Source organism: Corvus hawaiiensis, chromosome Z (assembly GCF_020740725.1).
Source record: "Corvus hawaiiensis isolate bCorHaw1 chromosome Z, bCorHaw1.pri.cur, whole genome shotgun sequence".
Lineage (NCBI taxonomy): Eukaryota > Metazoa > Chordata > Aves > Passeriformes > Corvidae > Corvus > Corvus hawaiiensis.
The window spans coordinates 39,379,832-39,394,164 of record NC_063255.1 but is presented as its reverse complement, the minus strand read 5'-3'; the positions used below and the strand labels follow the sequence as shown (position 1 = coordinate 39,394,164).

The following is a 14,333-nucleotide window of genomic DNA, read 5'->3' as shown; positions in this document are numbered from 1 at the left end:
CTTATAGTGAGACAGTGCAAACCATTTTGAAGTAATGCAAAATATGTTTTAATGGACCTAATTTGCTGGAAAGCTGCCAGAACTTCTTCTCTGGTTTGAATATGATGTTGTGGAAAACAAACATGAGGAAGAGAAGCTGTGAAAGTTGAGATACCCCTAGAGCTGCTAGGAGGTTGTGGGTAAAACTATACTGATTTGCAGAACATTCTAGACACATATTTAGGATATAACATGTCTCTATGAATACAAGGTTACACAGCACACAATGAAAAATATTTTCCTGACTAGAAGGTTTCATTTATATCTGTGCCAAAAATAAAATAGTCTCTGATTTACTCTGATTTGCTGGCTGAACAAATTGTTTGGTATGGAAACTTTGACAAGCTTTTCTGGCCTTACTTTTTTCATTAGGCATCTTTCTCTGTCCCCTGAAAATATACTCTGTGCTGAATTCAGCTCTCTTTATTCCTCCTTTCCTTTTGCTGCTGCTGAGTTTGATCTTTTCAACATGGTGAGTTAAATTTCAGCCATTATATCTGCTTTTGCTGCCAAAGTATTTTCTTCTTTCCAAGAGTAAGGCTTTTCCTACTGTGCTCTAAATCATTTGCCTTTATTTAGCACAACTCTTGGAACTCTTTTTCTTTTGGGGACCTCCATCTGTTTAAGGTCCTTGCATTGTAGTTCCTGCTTAAAGTCATCTAGTTTTTGGGACTACATTATTCCTGATTGTATCTGCCTCAGGACCATTTAATGCTCCAGTTGAGATTTCAAAGGGTCTCAGGTTTTCAGTCCATGTGTAATAATTATTCTTTTCTTTCTGTGCTCTAACATGGACATCCTTGGTTAGGACATGCTCATTCACACTGCTGTGACTGTCATCTACTTGACCCAAACCATCACACCACCCAGTGCAGAGTCACAGTACAGATCTGTGAATCTCTTCCAAATGAGCTTGAATTTTGTACTTTTTTTTGCAGACAGTACTGCTATATTAGCACAATTGGACATCCACCCTAAATAGTCTTGCATTGTAGCAAGGCTATGACACGCAAGAATGGCTCCATACTGCCACAACTATTCTATTCCTGTGTCTGGGATGTACTGCCATCAGTGGTGCTACAGGGACCTCTGTGCTGATCTCTGATGTGCAATGTGAACATGCTCCTGAACTCCCAGGGCCCTCGTCACACCAAGACAAACATGCAGATGCACACATTTTACACTTTTCTTCATTCACAAAGAGATTTACATTGTCATTAAAATTTGAATCTATGTTTTTCAAAATCCTGACCTGGCAAGATGGTTTAGAACATGCTTAAAATTCACCAAATTGCAATTTATAGCACTTGTGGCATCCACAGCAGGCAAATTTTTCTCTTTTAATGGGGAATAATGACCACCTGAATAAATACAATGACAAGTAACATAACTCTCCAGAGAATATAAAATGAAATTAATACATGATTTCATCTTCCATGGTGTGTAACATATTGTAGGGTGTATTCTTAAATATCTGCTGTATTGCAGATCTGATAGGTATGTACAATGAATCTTAAAAATTTACATCCCATCACACACATGGGGGACTGTGGGAGCCATATAACCTACATTTGTTCATCTCTTGCAGCAAAGAACATTTGTGGATGTCCCAGAAGGCAGCAGTAAGACCCATGTGTTGGTGTTAATGAGAGCCTTCTTTTTATTTCCAATGGCTGGACATACTGGCAGCAGAAGGGTGCTGCCCAGAATATATCCCTCAGCGACAACAGGGTCCTGTGGGCACTGTTGCTTCTGTGTTGATTTCTGCAATGGTTAGTCCCAAGTCAGACTAGTTTTAGTAAAATTCCTCTTCTTGAAATTTGATTTACTAAGCTTTTACAAATACAGTAATGGTTGGGGAATGTGAAAATGCTGTGGTAGAAAAACATTTGGTTACTCTCTATTTACTTTGGTGCATCAAGAATGAAGTAAATCAACTTTTGCCTAAAGGGAAGGATGTTTTACTGTTTTAATTTGTTCTTGTGTTACCAATGTGTTTTAGTATTCTGCCTATAAGACACTCTGAAAGGGTCTCTCTTTTTCTGGATTTCTGGATGGAAGTATGACACACCAATTTTAATAAGAACCCATCTTAGCTGACAAGTCATAGTCTCTCCTACTATCAGCCAACACCACTTAGTGAAAGGGTTATGCTCCTAAGTATTTAATTGCAGTCAGGAGACAGTTTTTACCATTCTGCAAGATCTAGCTCACAGATATCCCCACTTTTATTTTGGTGTCAAAACTATCAACATCTGGCCAACCCTGAGAGCATCTTCACGGTGGTAGGACAAGTGCTATCTTCAGTTCATGTGTCATAATGAACACATCTGATAATAAATAAAGCAAAACAAAGAATCTGGAAGAACTTTTTGACACTTAAATTCCATGGCAAGAAATGCCCTTTGCCATTGCTTATTTTTTGCATGGTCTCAGTAATGAGGACAAGGTAATTGTGGAACGCATTCTGGCGTACTTTTGTCAATGGTGGTTGTTCATGTCTCGCTCCTCTAGCCCCTCTAGCATCACACTAAATGCACAAAGACAGGACCCTTCAGTGCTTCTACCTGCTTCAAAACAGCAATAAGTTCTCCTTTTTGCTTTCTGTGGCAGGTCACTGTGGAACTGTCCAGCAAATGACTGCCTTCCAAAAATAGGAGGGCTTGGAGATTTCTTTTGTACCATTGCATCCAAGGCCTGTCAGGGAGGGAAGAGAAATACTTGCAATTTTCAGGCTAGGACAAAGCTCACTAATTCAGGACTAAACAGTAATGAAAAAAGAGAGGAATTCACAAAAGAGAATGTTGGCCACAATCACTATTACAGCCCCTGCAGCTGTTCATACCCTGCTCAGTACCAGAGATAAAGAAAATGTCCCAAAGAACATGGTATTAGCACAGGGTACAGACTTTAAACACGTTTTTACTTGGTGGCAAAAGTTCTCAGAATCTAAATGTGGTCGACATAATATGCTTGCAATCATGGCATGACTATTAAGACAACCAAGGAATTCTTAAGTCCTTAATTTAGGAATTCTTAATTCCTGTCTTCTTCCTGCCTTTGACAGCACAGGTAGTTCAGTGCTGGCAAAATGAGTGTAAAGTCAACTGTCTCTGTCTAATCTACCACAGGACTTTGGTTGAAGCACCGCTTTCTTGATTTCAGTGTTTTATGCTGGTTTTTGCATGGCAACTGCCTCAGGAGGGTTGCTACAAAGCACCATGGCATATCAACTCTTGTCTAGACCTTGGAGCAAATTGTTAAAAAGATTGAGGACAAGATCAACTCTTGTTCTCAAGAGCACCTGTTTGAATTCTAGGGGAATGGCATCTTCTAAGGGGACTGTGGTTTGGGAGATGTCACCAGCTGGAACCACTGGGGATTATTACACATATTTTAGGCAAGCACATGTTAGTGTTCAGCCAGATTGCCTAGGCTTAGATAATTTTATGCAGAATTGGGGTGTTAATACACATTGTGCTTAGGGACAGCTTTTTACCCTGCTAATGTCCACAAGCAATTCCTTCATTCTGCCTTCTTGAAAATTGCAATATTAAACATGTTCTCTGTAAAGCTGAATATGTGGACCCTATTTTCACAAGCTCCTTCTTTTCCACTGGCTCAAGAAAGTGCAAGTTACTCTTGAAAAGTTCATGTTAAATTATGAAGATAGACTGTAATTTTATGCAGAAAAACTTATTTTCTGTTACAACAAAATCAGTGATGATTAATTATGCCTCAGAGTGGTCGAGTTTCTGGTCTTGCCAGAAACAACTTCTCAGATTGGAGGGAAATATAAGCATCTTTTCCAAAAAAGTGTGAGAGCGCATGTGTATGTATGCCTGCTTTTCTGATCCATTTGTTGATTGATAGTATTTTAATCAAGAAATATTTCTCACTCTATTTTCATATAAATTAGTCAAAAATAACTAGCATGTCACTCACACATGACTCGGGGATGCTGTTCTGCCCCTTTGCAAAGCACCAGTGTGTTTGTGCACCCGAGGTTGTTGGGCTGGATCAGCCACCAGCTAAGACCACCATGTGTGGCTGTACCCAACATACACTACAGCACTGGTTCTATTTAAAACAAAGACACAGGCACATGCTACATGGATGCATTATGTCATCATTGGATGGTTCATATTATTGCCTGAAAAAATAATGCATCATTATTTATTATGAAAACTAACTGATTTGGTTATGTGTCAATTTTATTTGCCATCAATACTGTTTTAGTTTTTGGTGGAACCCTGCCAACTTTTCCTGTTCTCCTTGCTCTAACCAAGGCCCTGAGAGCTGACTTTCACAGGCTGTCTGTGATTAGACAGTGGGGTCTCTGTAAGTGTGGTCTCATATGAGCAGCTGATGTTTTTTCTGTAGAGGGAACTTGTCATTAAAGAACTGAGAAGATGAGTGGGTGGTACCTTGGGCTGTTTTTCTTTTAATTTGGCCCTCATTTACTTTAGACACTATGAAGGAGTCCACATTAGCTGATGGTGCCCACAATTCACTTGTACTGATGAAGGCAGCTTGACAGCTGCATAAATCACTGCTAGATACCACTGATAAATTGCTGCATACGAATTTGTAGAGGACCACCCAAGCACAACTTGGAGGCGGCCTGCAGTCACACTAGGCTTGCACATGAGTACAGTAATGCAAATTTGCTTAACTCTTTATTAGCACTTTGTAAAGTTTTCCTTTCAAGAAAGGTATCATCATTTTTCCACTTGCTTATTTGCTAGACTGGTGAAGTAAATTGCCAGGATCCAGCACCTCCCATCATCTATAGTTGTGGTATTAAGATTTATTTGTTTGTTCATACAGGGATACCACCTTACTTCCTTGTTTTGAACTGCACAAAACTGGTGGGAGGGAGGAGGAGAGGAAGGGGGTGGGAAAAGAGAAATGAGCTTCTAGCTCAGTATAGGTACTTACGGTATGCTAGAGAGAAAAGCTTGGGCAGGACAAAGTGATCATTAAAAAGCTGCAGTATGCTGCCTGTCTAACAACAAGGAATTGTATCCTGCCATTTCTGATTGAAGACATAGTGGAGGTCAGGACTTCGTAACACATCCATCAAAAGGAGTAACACAAGAGCGCAGGAGCAGGAACTTATTTCTAGTGCTGTATGTGCAAATCTCAATGAGGAGCTTGGCTGCCTTATTAAAAGCTAGAAAGCTATTGATCCATTGCCACCTGACATGAGTCAAGCCCTGGGAAACATTAATCAATAGCAAGGTTGTGTTCCTATAATGAGATAAGGGATTAGAATTTGCAAAGCCTGATTCTTATCAGATGTCCTGTGTCACCTGCAGGGCTCTGTAGGTCTGCTGTGTCACTCAGCTACTGGTCTTAACAGCTTTCTCAGCAGTGGCAGCTGCTAATGGATTCTTGACCTTTTGTCTAATGACTATGGTATCAGCAGCTTTATGGTTTATTAGGGAGTACTTTCCTCACTTTAAAGAAATTACAGACTTGTGCTAACAGAGTTCATTACTCTGACATTCCCATCTCAGTCTGCTGCAGTGCTATCATGGAAAAGATTCCCTGTCTTTCTTTCCAGTATAACATTAATCAAAACACAATTATAACACCACCTGAAACATTTCTTCTTTATCTGCTACTTATTACTAGAGACAGTAGCATTTTAAAAAGAGATTTCCATATTCCACTCTCAGAGTCTGATCTCTAACCTGAATAGATGTACAGAGAGCCAAAACTTAAAAAACATGCATTTCTAAAATTTGCAGGTAATTACATAATCGTGTGCAAAATTAAAATTCAGAGCTGGCTTTTTAGTACCAACAGTCATTTATATGGGCAATTGTGTATGGTCATGGTAACATTAACAGAGTGTGTGCACATGTGTGTGTGTACATATCTGCACTGAGATATGTATGTGTCAGTTCCCATGACCTATCTTGTAAGAAGGAAGGCAAAATCGCAGAAAAGTATTGTGTAACTCTTATGAGGGAGTCATAAAGGGAATTAATCTGGATTTCCTTTTCTTTTCCTTTGGTGGCCTTTCATTTCTTGACATACCTGTTTCCATAGTATTGTCTGGAAATTCCCTCTATGTGTCATGTGGTTTGATTTGACCACATGCCAAATGTTGGCATTTGAAAGTAAATTAAAATCTCCTCTGGGATGAGAACCTTCAGCATCACAGTACCCTACCTCCAAAGTTTCAGTCTCAAGGAAGTGAGTAGCAAAAAAGAAGACAACCTTCAAGAACTGACATGCTTGTTCACACCTGTGAAAAAAAAAAAGGAATTTAACCAAACATTCACGCTTACCTAAAGCATTTTCCTGTTTAAAAGAAGTCTTTGTGTTTCAGTCAGCCACCACCAATACTACTTTCTGACTTAGAGTCACTCATATCTCTATACTAGATATGGTAGATGACTATGTAAAATGACATTGACCATTCATAAATGGAAGATCTGTCAATCAGTAGCTTTAATTGCAGGTAAAAACACTCCAGCAGTGTCTGCTAGCAGTGATCTGAACTGACAGAGGGTCTTTAATGCAAAGATCATTTAGTGTATGTTTCTTGGCAATAGTCTAATGAGTTTCATATACTGTCAGCTATTTTTGATAATGTGCCAAACCTCGACATCACACCTTTCACAAACATAAAAGCACAAGTGGTTTTGATAAGTCCAAAATGCCTTCATCAGTTTTAAGTATTTGCTGCATTCCCACACTCATTTACATGTTCTGAGAAACTGGCAAATGGGTGCAGTTTTAAAGGATAGCAGGGGTGCTAAATAGGGTGGTAACGAATACCGTATCAGCTCTCATGTTACATTTATTGACTTGGTACCGCTGAAGTAAGTAAAAACGTTTATTAAGAAAAAAAAGCCTAAAGCATACTCTTGTGCACATTTGGTTTGGTTTTGTTTCTTTAAAATTAGATTTGTTTTCCTCTTTCATTCACAGGAAATATATTTAGAAACAATGTTCATCTTGGAATGGCATGCAGTGGTATGGCAGGGTGACACTTTTTGAAATCTGCTTACTTTCTACCAGTCAACAGTTGCTAAAATGTTCCTGGAATGAACAGGGTTTTTTATCTGTTGAGTGTTTGGATCTTTGCATCTAATTATAGTACTTTCTTACACTCAAAATTAACTTGCAAGCTTCCTTGATGGCTAGGAGATCCATTAGCAGGCACGGGGGAAGAAAAATCTTAAATAAGCTTGTGAAGTGAAATGCTGTGTTCTTCAAGGTTTCCTCGGTGTTTTCCTGCCTGTGACTTCCAGGAACTGAGCTCAGAGCTGCGGCTAGTTGGCTCCTGTAAGCAGTGATACCAGGCTGTCCCTGTGAGACACTAGGGTCCCATGCTGGTCCCCTTCCTGCTACTGGCTCCCAGTGCTCTCACACCATCACAAGGAGGCAGTTCTTGGCTTAAGCAGCAAAGCTGTTATGGTTTCAGGTATGTACCAAGATGGGCCAGAAGATACTTCCACATTGTTTTGTTTCTGGCATCCCTTGCCTAATACAAAAGACCCAGAAAAACAGCAGTAAATTTTGGGTCTTCTCTGCCACAGCATCTGTAAAGAAAATTTTAGGTCTCAGCTCCAGTTCAGAAGTTTGGTCACAACATTCCTTGCCAGATTTGGCGGCCTCAGTTACAAGCCAGACTCTTGGCCATGCTCAGGTCAAAGATCCCTGTCCTTCAAATGTCACAACAAAGCCTCAGTGGGATAGTGCCATTGGAAGAGACTATGAGCTGCACTTTCAGGGGACCATTAATCCAGCCAATTCACAGGGCTGGTTTCTACATCTCTTGGGATGGGAATTTAGCTGTTTTGAGCTTATGGCCTTGGGGTTTCACCAGTGACCATGCTGAGACCCTTGCCTCTCCATGGGTACTCTTCCAGTCTCTTCAAATGGATAGCAGGAAGAACATAACTTCAAAGGATAATTGGTGCAGTGGCACAGGTGTGCACTGGTGAGAACAGGACCGGCACTAAGCCTTTTTGCTCCATGTTACTGAAGCTGCCTATTCAAAGAAGCTTTAGCAGTTAACCCTCCCCATTAGTCACCCCTAAAAATTGGTTATGCAGGCAAATCTGTGTTTTGCCAGACACAAAAGGGAATCAGTTCTATTAATGACAAAAGGATGTTTTCATCATGACTTGTATGAGTGCAAGCTTGCCTTGGGGCTGTGAAAATGCTCCCAAAACTCTGGGTGCTAAATGCGTGCTGTCGAAAGCCTTGAGGAGTGTGGGAAAGCTACTATTCAGTCTAGAAAGGCTGTTTCAAGGCTATCCTCAGCTGTATGTTCCTGTATAGGGCATATGGCCTCTAAGCCCTTTATGAAGTGGGTGATGACTGGGAAGGAATTTTTTTTGTCAGGAAGAATGGTGTAAGCAACAGTCATTTAATACTAAGTAGACTTATGAACTCTTAAACCAATTATATGCAGTTTCAGTGTTTAAAATTTTTTATTATTTCATAATACTTGCCCAGTACCTCCTGTGGGTAATTCTTTGTCTTCTTGTGATTTAAAAGCTGCTGGTAACGATTCTTCAATGCTCAGAATCTAAGCTATGTTTGTCAGCATTTTTTTGGGTTTTTTTGGAAAGAGATCATGTTGTACAATATGTCTCTGTTTCATGGTTGGACAATGGTATTGAAATTGATGGAGTCAGTTGTGTTTACCAGCTCAAGTATCAGAGTCCACAAGCATTTCCTAATTTCCACAGAGAAGTTGCTGGCATCACCAGAATTTCCTCAGAACAACTCAGTAGCATATCTGAAAAAATCAAAGAACAATGCATTCATTGCAAATCTAGGGTGAATTATTATTCTTAATTTGAGATAATGTTTCTGGAAGGGTTTTGAGCTCAAGTCCTATGGCTATTCAGAGCTCTCACTGCCTACCAGGATGAGTGTTAGGATCCTTCTGGCTGCCTTCTGTCAAGTGTCTGTCTAATGAGGCAGCCCAGCAGCTGCTCTGATGCATTTCCAGATGCTTTGTTTTAAGGTGTTCCACTGATTTAAATCATGCATTAGTCAGAAACACTGCCTCACTACAGTACTAAAGCAGTGGCCTGATTAATGGAGCAATAATTCAAAATTCTAACACACAGCATCTTTACAAAATAACCTATAAAGAACTAGCTGCAGTCCTCAGTTGCTGCCTCATGGCTTATCCTTGAAAAAATGGAAGGGGAAAACAGCAACATGTCTCTGACATCTTGTTTTAGCTATGAAGAAACCAGGTAGTTTTAATATATCTTTTGAGAAGCTGATGAGAAGGTAACAAATATTGCAAAGGGATTAGAAAGCTGTACAGCAGGTTAGATTCATTTAACAGCCTCTTTAATATGGGTTTTAAAAAGATTTGTTTGTAATGAAATTGAAGAAACTAGAAAATTACCATCAATGTGATCTGGACAAAGACTCCTGTTTTCTTTTAATTAATTTTGGTTTGTCTTACTTTGTCACTGAGGCTCAGCTAATCTCCTGTATCTTGGAGCCAATTTCTACTGACAGAGTAGAAGGAATAAAAAACTCCCATTGTCTTGGTGATAAGTTATCGTATAAAAAATCACCCATTACACATAACTTCTCTGTTCATCCTTCTCAGATGTTTTGAGCTTTGGCAAGGATTAAAAGGGAAAAAAAGACAAATAAGGATATATGCTAAAACTTAAAATTGTCCTTTGGGAAGGTATGTAGCTAAGTAAAGCCTTATTCTCCTATCACTTAAACTAATGCAACCCCGAAAGAATTACACGGGATTAAAGAGAACAGCATCAATGTAAAACCAGAATGAAAGAGAGAAAAATAATTCCCCAAATGCTTTTAAATACATTGGGGTTGCAGCCAAATGGATCAGGATCTTCACAGATTTTTTTATATGACTGCTGCTCACCTGCAACCTGAGTGCACAGAAACATCAAAACTGAAAGATGGAGCCAAATTCTAGAGCTACAACTTGTGAATGCAGCAGAAGTACAGATGTGAGGTTGGCTGCTGGAGCACAGTTATATCATGGCTTTGGCCTCATTTCAAAGTACAAACACATTATATTTTAAGGAGGCTGCAACAATAGGAGACATCAAACTTTATGGTTTGGATTTATTTCTATTTAATATGTAGTTTTATCAGTGAACTCTCCAAAGCCTGTGTTGGCATTTCAAGTGGACCACATCAGTATAATGCTACAGAAATTACTGGAAGTTCATCAGTTGACCCAGCCACAAATACACAAATTGTTACTGCTTCCCAAATCAGGATTTTACTTGAGCAAATGGATAGCTTTGAAATACTTTATAAGGAAATAACTAGAAATGTCCAAAAGCTGAGAATTGACAGGTTTTTTTATTATTTTTTTTTATATATAATATTTTATATAATTTATATATATTTTTATATATATATTAATTTTATATATTTTATATTTATATTTATATTTATAAATATATTTATATTTATATTTATATATATATATAATTATTTTATATATATTTTTATATATATATATAAAATATATATATTTTATATAATAAAATAATTATTATTATTTTACAGCTTTTGTGTCATGGAAATTCCTATCAATTTTAACTGAAAGTCTGTTGAAAATACATTTCAGCTGGATATGATCACACCTGTCTCTGCACGATCCAAACTTCAGTCGTAACAATGACCAAAAAGCAGTGCAAATCTTAGAAAGGCTTTCACCAAGTCCAGAACTTTCTAACAGAAGATATGACATCTTAAATGTGTTGATCGCAGTCTCTCACTCTGCTAGGGAAAGAAAGTCTAGGATTCATAATAGTTCTAAGATAAGAGTGCTGGTGAATAAACATCAGCAAGGTGAATTATAAGTCGGTATGCCTAACTGTAGATAGGTATTTCTGATGAAAGGTGAACCTTTGAGAGATACTACAGAAAAGCAGTTTGAATTTGTACACAGGTCCTGGAATCCTCTCAGAAGTCCCGGTATGGATTGTCTGTTACTAAGAACTGTACAGGAAGGCTTTCTTGGACACAGTTTTCCTTTAGCGCTGCATAGAGTGGTGTCTAATATCTTCCAGATTAAATACAAGTTTGGTGTCCAAATATTAGGTCCAAAACCTTTGTCCAATGCAGTCTAGAGGAAGCTGGATCATTTTCAGAAGTGGTAAAAGGTATGAAGCCAAAGCTGCAACATCAAAGGCATGCTTAAATTCTGTTACATATCTAGGTGAATGGATGACATCTTATCGTGTGAAGTCTGTTTTCCTTGAGAATACATTCTCATGCCCTCCTGCAAAGATCTGATTCTTAGCCGAGGAGCACATCCACTGCAAGAAGTCAGATAGCCACCAAGGAGTTCATTATAAAGTTGGAGTTTTCTGCCTTGTGGTAAGAAAGGAACATATTGTTATCATTAGATTATTTTAACAAAGGGAATATCTGACTCACTCTCATACTGGTGTTACTTGTATTTACAGATTCCTTGTCCTTACTGACCTCTGAATTTCGGAAAGCAGCATGGAAAGTAAAATGACTCATTACAGAATAAATGGTTTAACTTAACATTTTAAGTAAATTAAATTCAGAAAGCAAGAACTTGCAATGAGGGCAATGATGGGGCTGAAGGAGCCCTGGATATCTGAAATCCTGAAATTTGAATGTCAAAAACGATACTCAGTAAGAATGACTATACACAATGATAATAATAAAAAAAACCTCAAGAGATACCTGATACTGCTGGAAAGACGCTTTCCAGCAATTTCTGGACATGAATGGTCAAAACAGAGAAAGAAGAAGTATTACCTAAGTTATGCCACTAATACTTGGCCACACAGAGGCTGCCAGCTACAGACAGTAACTCAGGAAAACACTTCTGGTGCCAAACCTCTTGGAAATCTGGGCCACAAATTTCTCATCAAAAAGGAATATAACCTGAATTTTCTGTTGAGAAAACAACCTCCTTCCATGCTGTCATGAGACATGCAGTGTTAAGGTGGTATATTTGGTCATTTTCTCATTACACATTGGAAGGCATCCTTTCCCCCAGCAGATGTGGGGATTTCAGCCTTGTGCACTGAGAAGACTATCAATGTATGGACTGCTGTGATATGACAAAGGAGTTGCCACCTGAATTACGGCAACACTGTAAAGAGAAAGGATTTCTTTTATCAGATGACGTCATATCCATTCTCAGCAAATATCAGTCATTAGAAAATAGAAAACCTCTTTTATCCTGACTGGAAAACCGTCCCTGTCTGGTACATAGAAGGAGAAATAATATGACTTGTTGCAGTGGGGATACTGCAACACGATGCACCAAACAAGGAGGCCATGGAAAAGAATTATATATAGACAGATTCTTGATAGATGTTTTCAGAGATGTTTATTTCTCCAGCCACATGGCCGGGGCTCTGCCGAGGAACTGCTACAATCACAGGACCCCAGGGTCCTTCCCTGCACAAGGGAACACAAAACAACCAATGGGAACGAGGCTGACCAGGGGCTAGGAAACCCCGTCTCTGTCCCCTCAGGGCCCCTCTCCCAGGACTACCTGGCAGGGGGAGGAGACCCCAACAATGACTGGTCCTGGCATATCCAAATCTGCCTCCTCTGACTGGCCCCAGTAGTGGTGAAGTATAGAAACACCTGAGCTTCATCACTCTCCTGCCCTATTCAGGCTCTCAGATATTACTAGTGGAGCTTTTACAATGCTTGGACTTCATCCTGTTACGTCTTTCACTCCATGGTGTCTTAAAAAGCAACTCAGCCAAAACTCATCCTGGTCCTTGAATTTCTTGACACCTTACTCCATGCATGTGACTGATCATGTGACTGATTATGCCCAGCTGCTCCCTGTGACTTGGTGAGTGAGTAATAAAACTGAATCACCTGCATCACCAAACTTACTGTTATCACCAGTATCAGTAACTTCAGCCAGCTGATTGCCCTAGGTCAGATACCTCAGTTCAATGAAGTGTGGCAGAGACTATGCCTCTGATGGATGTCATATTGTGTACAAAATAGCTATTAAGTTTCCAGGTGTTTTCTGTTTTTTTCCCTGTAAAACCCAACCAACCAACAAAACGTCAAAAAACCCCACTCCAAAAGACCAAACCAAACCAAAAACCCCCATGCCTTTTAATATTTAACAGACATCATTTTTCAGGGGTTTTATCAAGCATGACATTTACTAGGAACAATTTGTGATTGTATTTTAGTAGCATTTTAACTGCAATGAATAGCCAAGACCTAAACAGTTGCTTGAGAAATGCCCCCGGCTGTACCATTCTTCTTCACAGAAATAATACCATGCTGGGATACCAGTTCAGTGTTGATTGAGAGGGATGAGTGTTGAATCATGCTCTCAAATCACATTCTATTTCTGATCCAAAAGATAACGTGTTACAGCTTAGTCAAAAATATTTCATATGCTTAAATAGTGAATTTCGCATTCAATTCCCCAGCCCATGTGCCAGAAGAAAAGAAGGTCACAGAATCGATCCTTTTTCTGAAAGGCTGAGCCATCCTGTAATTAAAACCAGATTTATGAGCAAAGGTGTACACTATCTTCTTTGTCTTCACACCGGACTTCATTGTTTCTCAGTGAAATCTCTACCAGAGTTACATACCTACTTCCTGTGCCAAGCTGCATATGTATGTTTAACACTTGTAAGCCTGAAGAAGGAAAATATTTTGGGAGCTTCATGTTTTTATCGTGCCCAGCTCTTGACAACAGAACAGAATGATCCTCCTGAAGCCAGAGAGTATAGGTGAAATGAAACTACATTTGGAAACTGCTGATTGAGGAATACATTATAAAAGCAGAGTAATGCAACAATAATCATCTTATCTAGTGACAAAAACATATAAACCTCCAATATGCAAAGTCTGAGCAAAGCCTGAGATATTCTAGGATTCAAAAGGCCTGGGTTAGTGCACTTTAGTCTGAAAGCAAACCAGTGAGAGACTTAAAATCAGAACTACAATTTAATAGGAAAATTAAAAATAAATGCAGTAGTACAGAAACACTGAAAGAGCAGGATACAACCTGACACCCTATCAGTCAGGGTGGTGGTAGCAGTCTGATTAAATGGTGGCTGCAGTCCTCCTGAAGTGATAGGTGTTGAACTGGTGCTCCTGTAGAAGGGTCTGGTCTTCCTCTGAACGTCCACTGGTGGTTATGTAGCTCTTCTCCTCTAGGAATCCAGTAGGTAAGGACTGAGTTTATATCCAGGTAGGAATGCTTGGTTCCTCCCCCTGAGCAGAGCATCTCACAATGGGATGATATAATTTTATGAATCATGCAGTGAGGC

General features: G+C 39.2%; 1 long non-coding RNA gene across 1 annotated transcript; it reads right to left on the bottom strand.

Annotated features, from left to right (window-relative positions):
* Positions 1 to 10,576: 10,576 nt before the first annotated feature.
* On the bottom strand, positions 10,577 to 14,105 carry LOC125320097. The gene is made up of 2 exons (XR_007200988.1): positions 14,069 to 14,105; positions 10,577 to 11,403 (listed from the first exon to the last, which is right to left on the bottom strand). It is a non-coding gene; the product is annotated as an uncharacterized LOC125320097 (long non-coding RNA).
* Between the last annotated feature and the right edge of the window lie 228 nt (positions 14,106 to 14,333).